The following is a 15,239-nucleotide window of genomic DNA, read 5'->3' as shown; positions in this document are numbered from 1 at the left end:
AATGACGTATCCAAACATGATAATCTTGGCATGCGTGTCATGTAAAATATGACTAATTATTACGCTCACAATATGCTCGTGGTAGTTCCGCTAACTAAATACATGCCAATTTGGCATCACGTGACGTGAATAGACGACGAAGGTAAACGACACGTCCAAACATGATAATCATGGCATAAGAAGTCAGTTACTTTATAATTTACGTCTGCCTTCTTATTTTGCGTTGGGATATCAACATTCCTCATTCGTAGTTCGCATATCATCGATTCCCGCTGTACGTGAGATATCTTCCTTTTTTTTTTCAATATTCACCGATTTCAATAAAACTTTCAATAAAACTGATATGTGCATCGTTCATTGTGGATGCCCCAAGAAGTAGGCTTTCCGTCACAAGAAGCTGGTTTTTCTTCACAGAAGGCGTCTTCCCCGCATGTATTTGGCACAGAGTGGGTGTTGTGAATAAGAGCGAACGGAAACCGTGGTAGGAACTATTACTTGCCAACACGTGTTTCGCGTCGCGCGCGGTAACCGTTCGTCGCCATTTCTGGCTACTGTGGAGCGGGAAACCTTCTGTTCTTCGCAAAGCTTGCGACAGTCAAAACAGTCGCGAATATGGATAAATTTGACATCGCCGCTGCGTACGGCTTCCCAAGAAGCACGCAGAGTACGATATTGAAGAACAAGGCCTACATAGGGCCAATGCATGTGCGTATGAGCCTGTTGAGATGTTGTTTACATAGATACCGTATTGTTTTCGCGCATAAGCTGCCCCGGCATATAACGAGAACGATAAACTATACTTACGGGGAGAAATGGCAACTGAAAATAATGTCCCCGCGTTTTTCAATGAATCAGCCTTCTTTGCATTATCGCAAAGCAGTGCCGTGAACCCAACTTGTGCGCTAAAATTTGAAACATTGTTAAGTTTCATGCAAATTACTCGATACATTGAACTAATTTTAAATTTCTCTTGAGTTCGATAGTTCGACTGCATATATATGTGTTTGATACAACTGAAAAAATACTGGCCCACTGAGCTTCAAAGCGTTGCATAAACGTTGCCCAAACTAATTGTACCCCAAGTATGTTATACGCGAGAAAGATCTAATTGCAATGCTATGAGGCACCGGGATGGATGGGCTTAGGCAGGGGTGTCCTCTGTCACCCTTGTTATTCATGATGTACCAACAAGTATTAGAAGCTGGCTGGCTGGCTGGCTCGCTGGCTCGCTGGCTGGCTGGCTGGCTGGGGGCTGGCTAACTGGCTGGCTGGCTGGCTGGCTGGCTGGCTGGCTGGCTGGCTGGCTGGCTGGCTGGATGGATGGATAGATGGATGGATGGATGGATGGATGGATGGATGGATGGATGGATGGATGGATGGATGGATGGATGGATGGATGGATGGATGGATGGATGGATGGATGGATGGATGGATGGATGGATGGATGGAAGGATGGATGAACGGATGGACGGACGGATGGACGGATGGACGGATGGACGGATGGATGGATGGATGGATGGATGGATGGATGGATGGATGGATGGATGGATGGATGGATGTGAATGTACCCTTTAGATCGGGCGATGGCTAACGCCACCAAGCCGTAATACTTAGTGAACCAAAAACTTGATTTATCTTTTTTGTTTCATTTATATAATGAGGTTGAGGACTGGTACTTTGCAGTGAAGGGTTTAATTTTCACTCGTGCCTTGACTTTAACCACCAATCAGTTAACCTTCTTCTAGTTATTTCTACCCGCTTGAAGTCTATTTTGCTTTCCCTCCTCCCTAAACTCCAGTGCTTTGAAAACCATGTGCCATCATCTTGAACTATAGGGTGAAGCCCTTTACAGAACATTACCAAGTGTTCGGCAGTTTCTTCTTCCTCTCCACATGCACTGCATACCGTGTCTACCACTTCATATTTTGCCCGATATGTCTTGAATCGCAATACTTCCGTCCTGGCCTGAAACAGTAGAGAACTACCCCGAGTATTATCATAGATTCTTTCCTTGGCAATTTCCTGCTTAAAAGTTCGATAAATCTCTAGTGCAGATTTCTTAATCATGCCAATTCTCCACATGACGGTCTCCGTTTCCCTCACCTTCTTTTTAACCGATAGTTCTCTTTGGTCTTGCCCACTGCTGTTTTCAAAATATTTACCCGTCAATTTTCTGGTTCGCTTCCTCCATTTTCTGTCGACACTCTTCATGTACAAGTAGTTGAAAACCTTCCAAGCCCAACGTTGCTCCCCCATTTCTCTCAATTGCTTCTCAAATTTTATCTTGCTGCTAGCTTCCCTGCCCTCAAAGGATGTCCATCCCATGTCACCTTGTAGTCCCTGATTTGGTGTATTCCCGTGAGCTCCTAAAGCAAGCCTACCTATTCCACGTTGCTTAATTTCTAATCTTGCTTGAACTTCTGATCTCATGTACAAGACCGCGTTGCCGAACGTCAGCCCAGGAACCATGACCCCTTTCCACATTCCTCTCACAACATCATACCTATTGTAATTCCACAGTGCCCTATTTTTCATCACTGCTGCATTCCTGTTACCTTTAGTCGTCACGTATATTTCGTGTTCCCTCAGGTACTCGGTCCCATTGCTTATCAATACGCCCAGATATTTGTATTTATCTGTTATCTCTAGCGTGACCTCCTGTATTCTAAGCTCACTACTTTCGTTGTCATTGAAAATCATGGCTGCTGATTTTTCCTTACTGAATTTGAAATCGAACCTAACGCCTTGTTTAAAGCATATGTCCATCAATCTCTGCAAATCCTCCTTGTTGTCGGCCATTAGCACTGTATCATCTGTTTACATTATTGCTGGTAGTGCCTGTTCAATAAGTTTTCCTTGTTTGACGAAAGAGAGGTTGAAGCCAAATCCACTTCCCTCAAATTTGGCCTCTAATCCTTGTTGGTACATCACGAATAACAAGGGTGACAGAGGACACCCCTGCCTAAGCCCCTGTTTTACTTCTGTGGGCTTGGATACCTGTTTCTCTCGCTTTATAACTACCTTGTTACCTTTATAGATATCATTTAGGAGATTAGTGACTCCACCAGTGTTCCAGCGTTCCCCACAAGTCTTTTTGTGCCACGCTATCTTATGCTCCTTTGAAATCCAAAAATGCTAGACGCAGGGGCCTGTGTTCCTTTTCTGCTATTTCGATGCACTGCGTCAGTGAGAACAGATAGTCTTCCAACCTTCTGTGTTTCTGAAACCCATTCTGAAGTTCTCTTAGCACTCCCTAATCCTCTATCCATGCCTGCAGTCTTTCCTTTATAATCTGCATCGCCAGCCTGTAGACCACTGATGTCACTGTTATAGGACGGTAGTTGTTTATGTCAGCTTTGTCCCCCTTTCCTTCATAGATCATGCTCATCCTGCTAAGTTTCCATCCATCGGGGACTTCACCATCGATTATTATTTTGCTCACTGCCTCTCTCAAAGTCTGCTTAGACTTCGGACCCAATGTCTTTATCAGCATAATTGGAATGCCATGTGGGCCTGTTGATGTACTACTAGGAACCATCTTCTCGGCCCTTTCCCACTCTCGTTGTGAAAATGGAGCCGTTGCGCCCCTTGATTCATCCTTGTTTATTGTGGTGCATAAGGCACTTTTTTGTTGAAAATTTTCTGTCACCCTTGTTTTTATATGTTCAATAGCTTCGTCCCCTTCTAGTCTAGCACCTTGAGCTTCAGTTATAAACCTCTGCTATAAGCTCGTATAATTTCTTAGGGAGTTTAGATGGTTCCAAAATTTCGCATCTGCCTTTCTAGCTTTTTTATGTACTTCTGCCAGCCACTGAGCTACATTTTTTCTAATCTTTTCGTTGATCAGAAGGGATGCATCCCTTCTACAGCTTAGAAAGATTTCCCATTTTCTTTCAACATCATCTGTCGGTTCACTCCGCTGCTTAGCATGTCTGTGTTCCCTAGAGGCTTCCTGACGTTTTGCTATGGCTCTCTTAAGTTCCTTATTTCACCAGCATTTGGGTTTGTGTCTTCTTTTCCGGGGTGACTTGTCACGTGCCTTAGCAAGCTCTAGCTCAAACACTCTAATTAGGTTCGTGTATCCCCCCCCCTGTTTTATTATTCTGAATTATTACTTTCTCAATTTGTTTAGTAGCTATTTCAATTTGCATTTCTGAATAAAAATTTTCCTGTGGCCGCTCATCTTGTATCCTTCCCACTTTCAGTGCTCTTCCAAAACATAGCTTGATACATTTGTGATCACTACCCAGACTTCTGGAGCCACCTTCATCTATGTGCATTCCCCTGAGCCTATCATACATCCTATGTGACATCAGTGTGTAATCTATCGTCGACTGAAGCCTTCCTACCTCCCATGTAATTTGCCTTTCACACTACTCGGTACTGTTGCAAATAATCAAATCATGCCTTTCACACATATCCATGACAATTTTGCCTGTTTGGTTGGTATACCCATCTATATCTTTTATGAGCGCATTCATATCTCCTAGTATAATTATCTCGCCCTCTCCTCCTAACTCCTGAATTTCCTATGATATACACTCTACCATTGCTTGGTTTTCCTCTCTGGCCTTTGCTCCTGTCCACAAGTACACGGAACCAAGGAGTGTCATTTGCCCTGCCACTTTCCCTTTTAGCCATAAATGTTCCTTGCAATCCTGCTTGACCCTTTGCCAGTCTTTACTTTTATGAATGAATGCCCCAATACAACCCCCTTTCTGCTGCCTTCTATTCGATTACAATATTCCCACGCGTAGGTCGGATGGTTAGGAGGTTGTTCCATGTCCCTAAGATGTGTTTCTACAAAACCGTATTCCATCGGCCTCTCCTCCCTTAGCTGTTCTTCTATCCCTTCCCACTTCAGCTTTTTTTTTATTGATATGACATATAAGGAGTTGTTGGCGCACAATTATGGCGCTGGCTTCTCCTTAGCCCTTGAGTGAAAGTTGAACACGTATCTTGAAGTAAAACGCACAAAGCAGTGCATGGAAAATAGAACACTCGGGCACAGATATGCAAAGACACACTTATACGCATATATCACAACAAAATGATAAGGAAATGTTTGAAAGTCAACGAATGAAGTCTCTGATAATATCCCTCGTTAATATTGGGTCCAACCAGCACAAAACAGCAGAGCACACGACTGGTCCTTACGAAGATGTATTCGCTCGTGTGTACATAATAGTCGACACGTCATTCACTTCACTACACACACATGATGGGTGTCACATGACACTGCGCATAATAAGTACATGTGTTATACAAATGAAAGTTCGTTATTTCTTAGTACTTGTCAGCAATTCTGCTGTCTTGTAAAAAACGTGTTAATGATTTTAAAGCGTGTGACTGTAAAACTCCAGTTGTCCACGGGCCCAGAAGTTTCTTCGTGCTAAACGGTCTGCGGTTTAATGCCAACAGTTCCGATTTAAGACGGCGTCTCGGCGTGTCATGATGTGGACAGTCCATGATAAGGTGACATACGTCTTCATCTATAAATTCAAATTCCCATTCGGGAGTTTCAGTTCTGCCAATTCTGTGCAAAAAATGTTTTGTGTATGCGGTGCCTAGCCTCAATCGGTGAATTAGAGTTTCCATACTTCTATCTAATGCCAGCGTAGTTTTGAATTCAATAAATGGATCAATGGATCAATAAATCGCAGCTCTTGGTACTTTGGAAAAACCAAGTAGTTTTGCTCATTCTGAAAGTTGTATTCTTTATAATACTACGCAATTCATTTTTCGAAATTGGTAAAGAAACAGTAACGTCTTTACGATGTGCTCGTCGTGCTGCTTCATCGGCAGCTGTGTTTTCAGGAATGTTGCAATGGCCAGGTATCCACTGGAGTTTGATCTCATGTTGTGCCTTGTGTGCTTTGGTGAGCTCTTTGAGCGTTTCGTACGTCATACAGTCACTTATTGCTGTCGTGTTTGTACTGGAGAGTGATCTTTATGTGGCCTGAGTCACTGAAAATTACCCATTTTCTCGCGTCTGCTGCCGCATTTATAAACTTTATAGCATACAGAATAGCGAAGAGCTCAACTGTAGTAGAGGACGTCATGCGACATAATTTAAATGATTCCTGAATTCAGCTGTGGTGTAATAAATGCCGATGTTGAAGACGTAATACTTGAGCCATCTGTGTAATTGTGTATGTACCCTGGATACAGCATGTGTATCTGATAAAGCGCTAATTGTTGAGCAGCTTGGATGAACATGTCTCTCTTTCTGATGATGCCACCCACTGAGAATTTAATGCTTGGTATTGCAAGCATCCATGGAGAATAGTCCATTTCAGAGCTCCAAAATTCATTTCTTGGTAATATATGTACATTACTATGTATTTCTTTATGAGCATTGCTTTTATCCCTTCGTAAAATCTCTAGTGCCAATGGGTGGTCCCTGTGTTGCGTCTGTAAGCGAAAAAGATGGCGGCATGTTTCGATTGTTTTCATTACTGGAAAGGGTGGTGTCGAGTCTCTGCTATGACAAGGCTGCTGGAAGTCACTCGTGGAACACCTATGCAGACGCGCAGTCCCCTAGCTAATAGTCTTTGAAGGCACTCCTCTGAAGTGCGGGAAAGGCCGTGTAAGACTGTTGCAGAATATGCAACTTTTTGTCGTATTAAAGCATTGTGAGCAGCGAGCATGGATGACACAGATCCGCCCCATGATGCCCCAGTGATTCTGCGGAGTATATTCCCTAGCATATTCACCTCGTTTTCGAGTTTGTTTATGTGAGGTGCCCATGATAGCTGCCTATCAAGTATTACTCCGAGAAACCGATGCTGTGTTACAATCATTAATGGTTCTCCTTCTAAAATGAGATTGAAGTTCTTTAACTTCTTACGGGTGAAGGGCAATACAGCTGTCTTTGTGTGCGATAGAATCATTCCTCTTTCTTTTAAAAAGTTATTGATAATATTTATGCCCTCTTGCAATGCAATCTAAATTAACCGTATGTCTGTGCCAGATGCCCAAATGCACACATCATCTGCATATAAAGAGTATTTCAACCTAGAAAGCAGTCTTTTTGCTAAATATGCCATAACGCAGTTGAAAAGAAAAGGGCTGAGTACGCTTCTTTGTGCCACTCCTTGTCTGACGTCATGTTCCGCAATCTTTCCTTCGCTCGTCTGAATGAATATTTTGCGACCTGATAAAGATTTAGATATCCACCGCAAAGACCTGCCGGACAGTCCGAGTTCCAACATACTCAGCAGAACATGAGTGTGACTGACTGTGTCAAATGCCCTTTTGATTTCCAAGAACACTGCGACCATCAAACTACCACAGGCGCGTTCAGGCTCCACATACGTTACTATTCCAGTATTGCATCCATTGTGCATCTCTGTTTCCTGAAACCTGTTAAGTAGTTGGAGAATACACCAGTTCTGTTGCACCACCATTGAATTCGCGCATCAATCATTTTTTCCATTACCTTACATAGACAGCTTGTCAGACTGATTGGATAGAAGGATTCAAGGTTCAAGGGCGTCTTAGCCAGTTTTGAGATCGGAATGATGCGAGCAGACTTCCAAAACTCGGGTACAATTTCTTGCATCCATAGATTATTGTAAACATCTAAGAGAATAGTTGTGCCTGTGGGCCCAAGGTTCTTTAGCATACTGTACGTAATGCCGTCCAGTCCAGAGGCCGATTTTTGACATGATGCTATAGCATAATGCAGCTCCCCTAATGTAAATACAGGGTCTAGTTGAGGATGCTGGGCCCAAAAGCAAGCATTAATTTTTTGGCTGGCTAACGCGACATATTGTCAAATAAGGCACATTGTAATGTGGCAGGCCTACTGATAGATTAACAAAATTCATCAGCTACCACAACTTCCCGTTTGTCCAAGGCTACAGCAAGAGCACGAAATGGAAAGCTCTGTAATACAGGGCCACTAAATGCTCGAATTACAAGCCGAATTCTTGGAGCAGGTGTGTGGGGAGAGAGCGTGCCACAAAAATCACGCCAGCGTCGTTTACCTAACTTTTCTTAGTCGTATGCGCTTTGCACTGTGGATTTTCTGTGCACCTTTGTATGCTTCTAAGCTTCCGCTACGTCGATATGCCCTTTCTGAACGTCGTCTGATGGCTCTTAGATGTTCATACTTTCCGTCGACTGCAGCATAGTCTTTTAGAATCGGGACTTACTTTGTACGTTTATTCGCATTATCTTGCAAAAATTCAGTTAAGCTTTCAACTGTCGTTAGTTCACTATTTTGGTTTGTTATGCGGTACCGAAAAACTTTCCAGTTCATCAGTTTGCTGCAGCGCCTGATGTCGTCATTTCGCAAGTAGGGGTGATTTATAAGAAATGGAAATGGTCACTCCCACGTGTTTCTACATCCGTTGTTCATCCCACACCGTTCACTAGACCTTGGGAACACATGGTTACATCGATGCAACTCGAGTAATTATGCCCTCGCAGAAAAGTTGGGGAGCCGTCATTTAAAATTGTCAAATTGCATTTGTCTGCGGCACACTCAACAATATTCCCACGTGCATCACATCGATCACTACCCCAGATTGTGTTGTGCGCATTAAAGTCTCCGCATATAAACGTATATGAATTAGAAATGTTGAAGATATTTGTTAGCTCTTCCACCAAAATGCGGCTTGAAGGTTGTAGGTAAAAATTGATCACTGTTAAGCACTGCTCACTAAAGGATACTTTGCAAGCGACGAATTCCGGGAAGTCCGAATCACTTGAGTGAGCTTCGTGAGAAGGTAGATCCTTTCTGACGCACAAATGCACTCTGCTAGGACCACTTAGACGAGATGACTTATATATAACGTAGTTAGAGAGGCGGAAATCATCATTCATTCCTGCCTCTTGGATGCGAAGTACTGGAAAGTTATACTGCAAAAGGAGTTTACGGAAGTCAGCACACTTCCTTCGAAGACCATTGACATTCCACTGGTATATGGAGACATTATTATAGCGCTTATTCATATGTTACTTGTCACAGGTTTTGACACAATAGCGCTTCCAGAGGCAGCAGGGCTTTTATTTCTGGCAGGTTGTTCGCTTCCGGTAGAGCAGACAGGATTGCCTTAAGTGCTGCGAAAAGCATTGGTAGAATCAATTGCATGACTGATGCAGAGGCACGGTCCCCATTGAATGGTTCAGTTTCTGAGGCCTGTTGAGAACGACGTGACGTTTCGATGTTGTAGCTGGGGCGAACAATGGCGCTGTCGGTTCTGCTACCTTCCGGCTGAGGTCGCGTGGGCGTTCGCAGCTTTGACGCGTAGGTTGGGTTACATGAATGTACTTCTCGTGAGTGGTCTCTCGGGTGTGCTCTTGGCGGTTCTCTTGGCGTGTTTGTCGGCTGTTGTTGTGGTGTGCGCTGAGGTAGATCACGTACAGGATGAACAATCTCAAGGTTTGGAGAGGGTTCATTGGGTCGCGGTTTTCTTCCATGGATGAGCTCATGCCGACGCATTTTTGCAGCAGCTTTACTTTGCGGGCAGCCTGAATATGAGGCAGCGTGATTACCTGCACAGTTTGCACACTTAGGCTGAAGAACTGACTTGCGCTCCTTATATTGGTGTTCTTCTGAGCAGATCTTACACCGGCGTGTGTTACGGCAACTTTACGCCATGTGTCCGAATCGCTGGCAGTTATAGCACCGAAGTGCTGGACCAAGATATTCCACTTGGTGACCGGTGAATCATAAGTAGATACTTCCTGGAATCGGGTGGTCATCTCGAAAAGTCAGAATCACTGAGTGAAGTGGACGCGACGTTACTGCTCCATCTTCCTGGCGGTAATACTTCATTTGCCGTCGCGCCGATATAACCCCTGCATCTCTCAAGTACTCTAGAAGTTGTTCGTCTGAATACTGAAGAGTAACATGCTTAATTTTCCCAACGCTCCGAGTGTGACTCTGGGATGAGAGGCTTAACTTCCAGGCCGCCTACATTCGAAAGCATCAGAAGACGCTTGGCTGGAGCTAAGGAAGCAACGCTGACACTGAAGCTTCCATCTCTGGTCGTTCTGAACGACTGCACTTTTTCTTTAGCAGTGGACACTACTTCGGCTGACACTCGATTGGGGTTCACTCTCCAGAAACTAGCACCTTCAGCTGTTGGACGAAAGACGACTGGGATGCCCTCTGCTCGTTTCTTCTTATACGCAACCAACGTAAATGGTTCATCTTCACCCATGTCTTCTTCATCACTTAGGTAATAGTTTGACGTTTTATCGTCGAAAATATTCTCTTCTAAGCGAAGCTTCTTGCTCTCAGCTTCATCATCTTCCATTGCTGCTGTGCTCGCGTGAGCCATTTCGCGGTTGTGAAAGAGCAAACTTGCCGGCTTTATGATGTTTTGGTGCGCCTGTAAGCCCCCAGGCTTTTCATTGTGTCCAGCAGTGTCACTCATGTGGGTTGACGCACTTGGACAAACATAAGGCTCGGGGCGATGGCTACCACCCACCGTAGTGGTCACGTAATAGCCAAGTCTTTGATAAAGGAATCTCGTACCTGTAAGGTGCCGAGCCCTCGAAGTCTTCACCCGACGTCTTGTTGGCTCACCGGGGAGAAATGGGTGTCAGCGTAATAGTCCAAGAAAAAAGCACAAATAAAACACTGCACAAAAACAGCGACCGAACAGAGCCACTTCGTCTTCTTCCTCCTGTTCTTGCCACCCTGCATGCTAATATACCCTACGTCTGAATTGGCTCGGCTCTCGTGGCTACGTCTCTTTTTGCCCCGGACTCTACCTGTCTTAGATATTGGTGCCACTTTGGAATGGTATCTGTCCATACCACCTGTCAAAGAGTCTACGTGGTTGTTTTCCTCGTTACTAGCTATCCTGCACCCCGAAGCGCCCGCGTGGCCCCCAAAAAAGCTACTGCGCGTCCTGCAAGTCGCCAACCCACCTCATAACCTATCCGCCCATCGAAGTGAATTCTGTCTCGTAGAAAACCACCCCACCTATGCACCTCTCTGTTTATGTCCCTCACCTCAAAGCCTTTCTCTCGACTCATCCGCCCTATCTCTTGATTTGCGTTGACAACCGCTCTTTGCAGGTTGCTATCACGCACCGGTACCTCCCGTATCGTGCATATCACTACCTGTACCTGAGGAGAAGTGGCGCGCATGTCATCGACGCCTTTTGCCAGTGTGGTTGCAAGTCCTGCTGTATCTTTATTTAAGAACTCGTTTAAACCACCTGAAATTATCACGAAGCTTCGTCTATCAGCTGTATTTTTGAGTTTTGCGCTCGCTTGCCTCATGACTGCTGTTACATCGTGCATTTTGCAAGAGGGGATATGTGGTATAAGGCGTCGCTACCGACTACAGCGCTGTAGTCGGTAGCGACGCCTTATACCACATATCCCCTCTTGCAAAAAAAAATAAAATAAAAATAAATGGTAGAAACACACAAAACTGTTTTTGTCTACTTCCTAACGAAGTCCTTCAATTTCTTTGGGGTCTTCTTTTTACGCTTGCTTTTCCTTGCAGGCGCATTAAATCCTGGACTGGTCAAAGCTTGCGTGCCGTCTGGTGGAGATGATACGGGGTCTGCCCTTTCATGACCATCCGCTCTTGATGTGTCCCATTGGGGCGCACTAGATGACCGATCAGATGCAGGGGACCAGTTCATAAGGGCAGCGGTTTCAGGCTGTAATGCATGAGAAGACCGATTAAATGCAGGTGTCCAGTTCATAACAGCAGGGGTGCCCGATTTCATTTTGTTGACCGCTCCGGAGTGAACTGCGATTAACTTAGATGCGTTCCACACACGCCCATCGTCCAAAAGGTACGAGGCCGGTCCCCGTTTTCCAATGATCTTCTTGGGCGCGGAAAATTGTGAAGACAGCTTACCGTGAGCTGCAGTTGTCTTAACGCGCACGTAATCACCAACGACGAAACTGGGTTCCTTGGCTCCACGTTTTTCATCGGTGTAGCTCTTCGAGATCATTTGCTTCTTTTTGACATGCTCTCGTAGCTGTTCAATCGCCCTTGACGGGTCCGTGCTGAAGCATCTGTCGGGCAATCCCAATATGTCAAGTCTGGTGCGAGGTTGGCGTCGATGAAGAAGAACAGCGGGTGTCGCACCAGTAGTCGCGTGAGGCGTACAGCGATATACTTGCAGGTAATCAAGCATGGCTGTTCGTACGTCACGACGTTCAAGCAGGGCTAGTTGAATGTACGACTTCAGCACCCTATTGAATCTCTCCACCAAGCCGTTAGCTTGTGGGTAATACACGGAAGAGTTGTAGTGCGTTATTCCACGCTCCGTGAGAAACTCGTCAAAGCTTGCTGAAGAGAACTGTGGTCCATGATCGGATACAATACTACGTGGGTAGCCTTCTCGCGCAAAAAGTTCAAGTAAAAACTTCTTCACTGTAGACGTGGTCGCATCTCGCACGAACGCCACTTCAGGCCACTTGCTATAATAGTCAATAACAGTAATCGCAAAACGGCAGTCGGCCGAAGCTTGCGTGAAAGGTCCCACAATGTCGATGGCAATTTTTTCCCACGCCGCGTCAGGAAGAGGAACAGGTTGCAGTGGCGCTGGAAAGGTACGTGCGGACTTGTCACAAGACTGGCAAATCACGCATGTGCGCACCAGTTCTTCAATGTGACTATCCATGCATGGCCACCAATAGGACTCTCTCAGGCGAGCTTTGGTACGACTAATGCCTGGATGTGACTCGTGGGCCAGATCCATAAGGCGGCGTGTCAACGTTGCAGGCACGACAATCCTGTCACCCCGGCATAGGATATCACTTACAACAGAGAGTTCAGCCTTCACGTAAAAGTAAGGTAGCAATTCTTTTGACAGTGATTTCTTGTCAGGCCAAGAAGTAGTCGTGAAGTGCTTAACTTCACAGATAATCTGATCATTGGCACTTGCTTCTTGAAGTTCTGGCATGGTAACTACGGGAGACAACAAACAGATAAATTCCTCTTCTGGTGCATCGCGGATTAAACTCTGGACGGGTAGCCTGGAGAGAGCGTCAGCCACGACGTTTTCGCTACCTTTCCTGTATTCGACGGTATAGTTGTAGCAGAGCAACCGTGAGGACCAGCGCGCAATCCTTAATGGTCGGTGACCGGTGCCTTTCGTCGAAAGAAGCGTAACCAGCGCTGCGTGATCCGTTCGTAAGATGAAAGGTCGTCCCCATAGATAAACGTGCCAGTGTTCGCAAGCCCAAACACAGGCAAGGGCCTCACGTTCGCCGACTGAGTATTTCCGCTCATGCGGTTGAAGTGTGCGGGAGGCGAATGCGACAGTTTGCAGTGAGGTCCCGTTGTCTTGCTGAAGTACTGCACCTAATCCATATCCTGAAGCATCAGTTGTAACGAACACAGGCAAGTGAGGATCGAAAAGATGAAGCACTTCGCAAGATGTGAGCAGAGATTTCAGGCGCTCCAAACTGCTCTGTGCTGCCGCACTCCAAACGAAAGAGGCTTGTCCTCGTAGCAAGGCGCGCATTGGCTCGACAACATCCGAAAAATGAGGAATGAACTTGGAATAGAAGCCTGCAAGCCCCAGTAGCGAGCGGAGTTCGTTAATATTTGTAGGTGATGGTGCCTTTGTTATCGCCTCAATGGATGACATCAACGGAAATAATCCTTTGGCGCTCACAACGTGACCTAGAAAAGTCAACTCTGCCACGTCAAAGACACACTTGTTGTTGAGCCGGAGGCCAGCATCAGAAAGACGTTGCAATACAGCGCGCAAGTTTCCCAAATGGTCCTCTCGGGATCGCCCATACACGATGATGTCATCAATGTAAAATAGGACACATTTGCACCCTTTCAAGATCATGTGCATCATTTTCTGGAACGCTGATGGCGCCGACGCCAGTCCGAAGCAAACCCTCTTGAAGCGAAATAGTCCATCGTGAGTGATGAACGTGGTAAGGTCACGGCTCTCTAAACTGAGCGGTAACTGGTGATATGCAGAAGCTAAGTCTAGCTTCGAGAAACGCTGTGCCCCAGCCAGGCTGTTCAGGAGCTCCTCAGTTTGTGGCAAAGGAAAACTGTCTACTACCACAGCTTTGTTTGGCTCCCGTAAGTCAACACACATGCGAATCGAGCCGTCTTTTTTTCTGGCTACGACAATAGGGGAGACCCACTCAGAAGAGTCGACACGCTCAATGATGCCCTGAGCTTCTAATTTCTGAACTTCTGCCGAGACTTGCTCGCGAATGACAAGTGGCAGTCGTCTCAGTTTGCTGGCCACCGGTTGTACAGACGCGCGAACTCTGACCTTGTGAGTGAAACCTCTCACAGTTCCCAGCTCTTTTGCAAATAGGTGCTCAAACTCAGAACGTAATTCTGGAGGTAGCACCGGAGTTTCTTGCGTCATTAGAAGACACCTGAGCGGTGACCCTTGGATCTTCATATCCAGAGCAGCGATGCCGTCTAATCCCAGAATGGTCGTTCCCCCAGGCACAACGTATAGTAGAACAGAAGTGCATCGGCCGTGAAATGAGGCCGTAGCAATGAAGCATCCTTGTATAGGAATTGCTGCCTTTGAATAATCGAGAAGCTGGACGGATGTAGACTTCAGTGGATACGCTTTAGAAAAATAGCGTTGGTAAAGTTCTTCGGCCAGGATCGAAACCGATGATCCTGTATCGATCAAAAATGGTACAGAAATTCCTTCTATTTCCAACGCTGCGTAAATTCCCTTCTTACGGCTCCAGATCTGACAAACACTTAAATGGTCGTCTGGATCAGCTGTATCGTTACCTTCCGCTACATGCTGAACATTCTTCTCAAACTTCCGCAATGACTTGCACACCTTTTCAAGATGGCCAATTTTCTCACATTGTCGACACCTATGTGCTTTGGCCTTGCACAGAGAGCTATTTGCAAGGTGTGCCGTAGAACCACAACGATAACATACTTGCTCTTTCGGAGATATGCGACTTTGACCGTGCATGTTATAGCAAGTACATGTGCTACAATGCCGTTCTCTGTGATTTGAAGTATCTTTTACACGATGAACTTGCAAGTCATTTTGTGCAAGTTCTCTTGCTTCATTAGTCGCTTGATCATGCTGTTTGGCAATGGTAAGAGCCTTAGACAGCGTGAGAGACTCTTCCAGCAGAAGGCGTTCACGTAAGTATCCACTTGTGGTTTTCTCTATGAGCTGGTCGCGTATCATGTCGTCCGTTAGATCACCGAAATTGCATGCTCCTACAAGACTTCTCAGCGCGGTGACGTAATCAGCCGCAGTCTCACCTGGGGCCTGCGTACGTTGACG

Source organism: Rhipicephalus microplus, chromosome 9 (assembly GCF_043290135.1).
Source record: "Rhipicephalus microplus isolate Deutch F79 chromosome 9, USDA_Rmic, whole genome shotgun sequence".
Lineage (NCBI taxonomy): Eukaryota > Metazoa > Arthropoda > Arachnida > Ixodida > Ixodidae > Rhipicephalus > Rhipicephalus microplus.
This window is presented reverse-complemented; position numbering follows the sequence as displayed.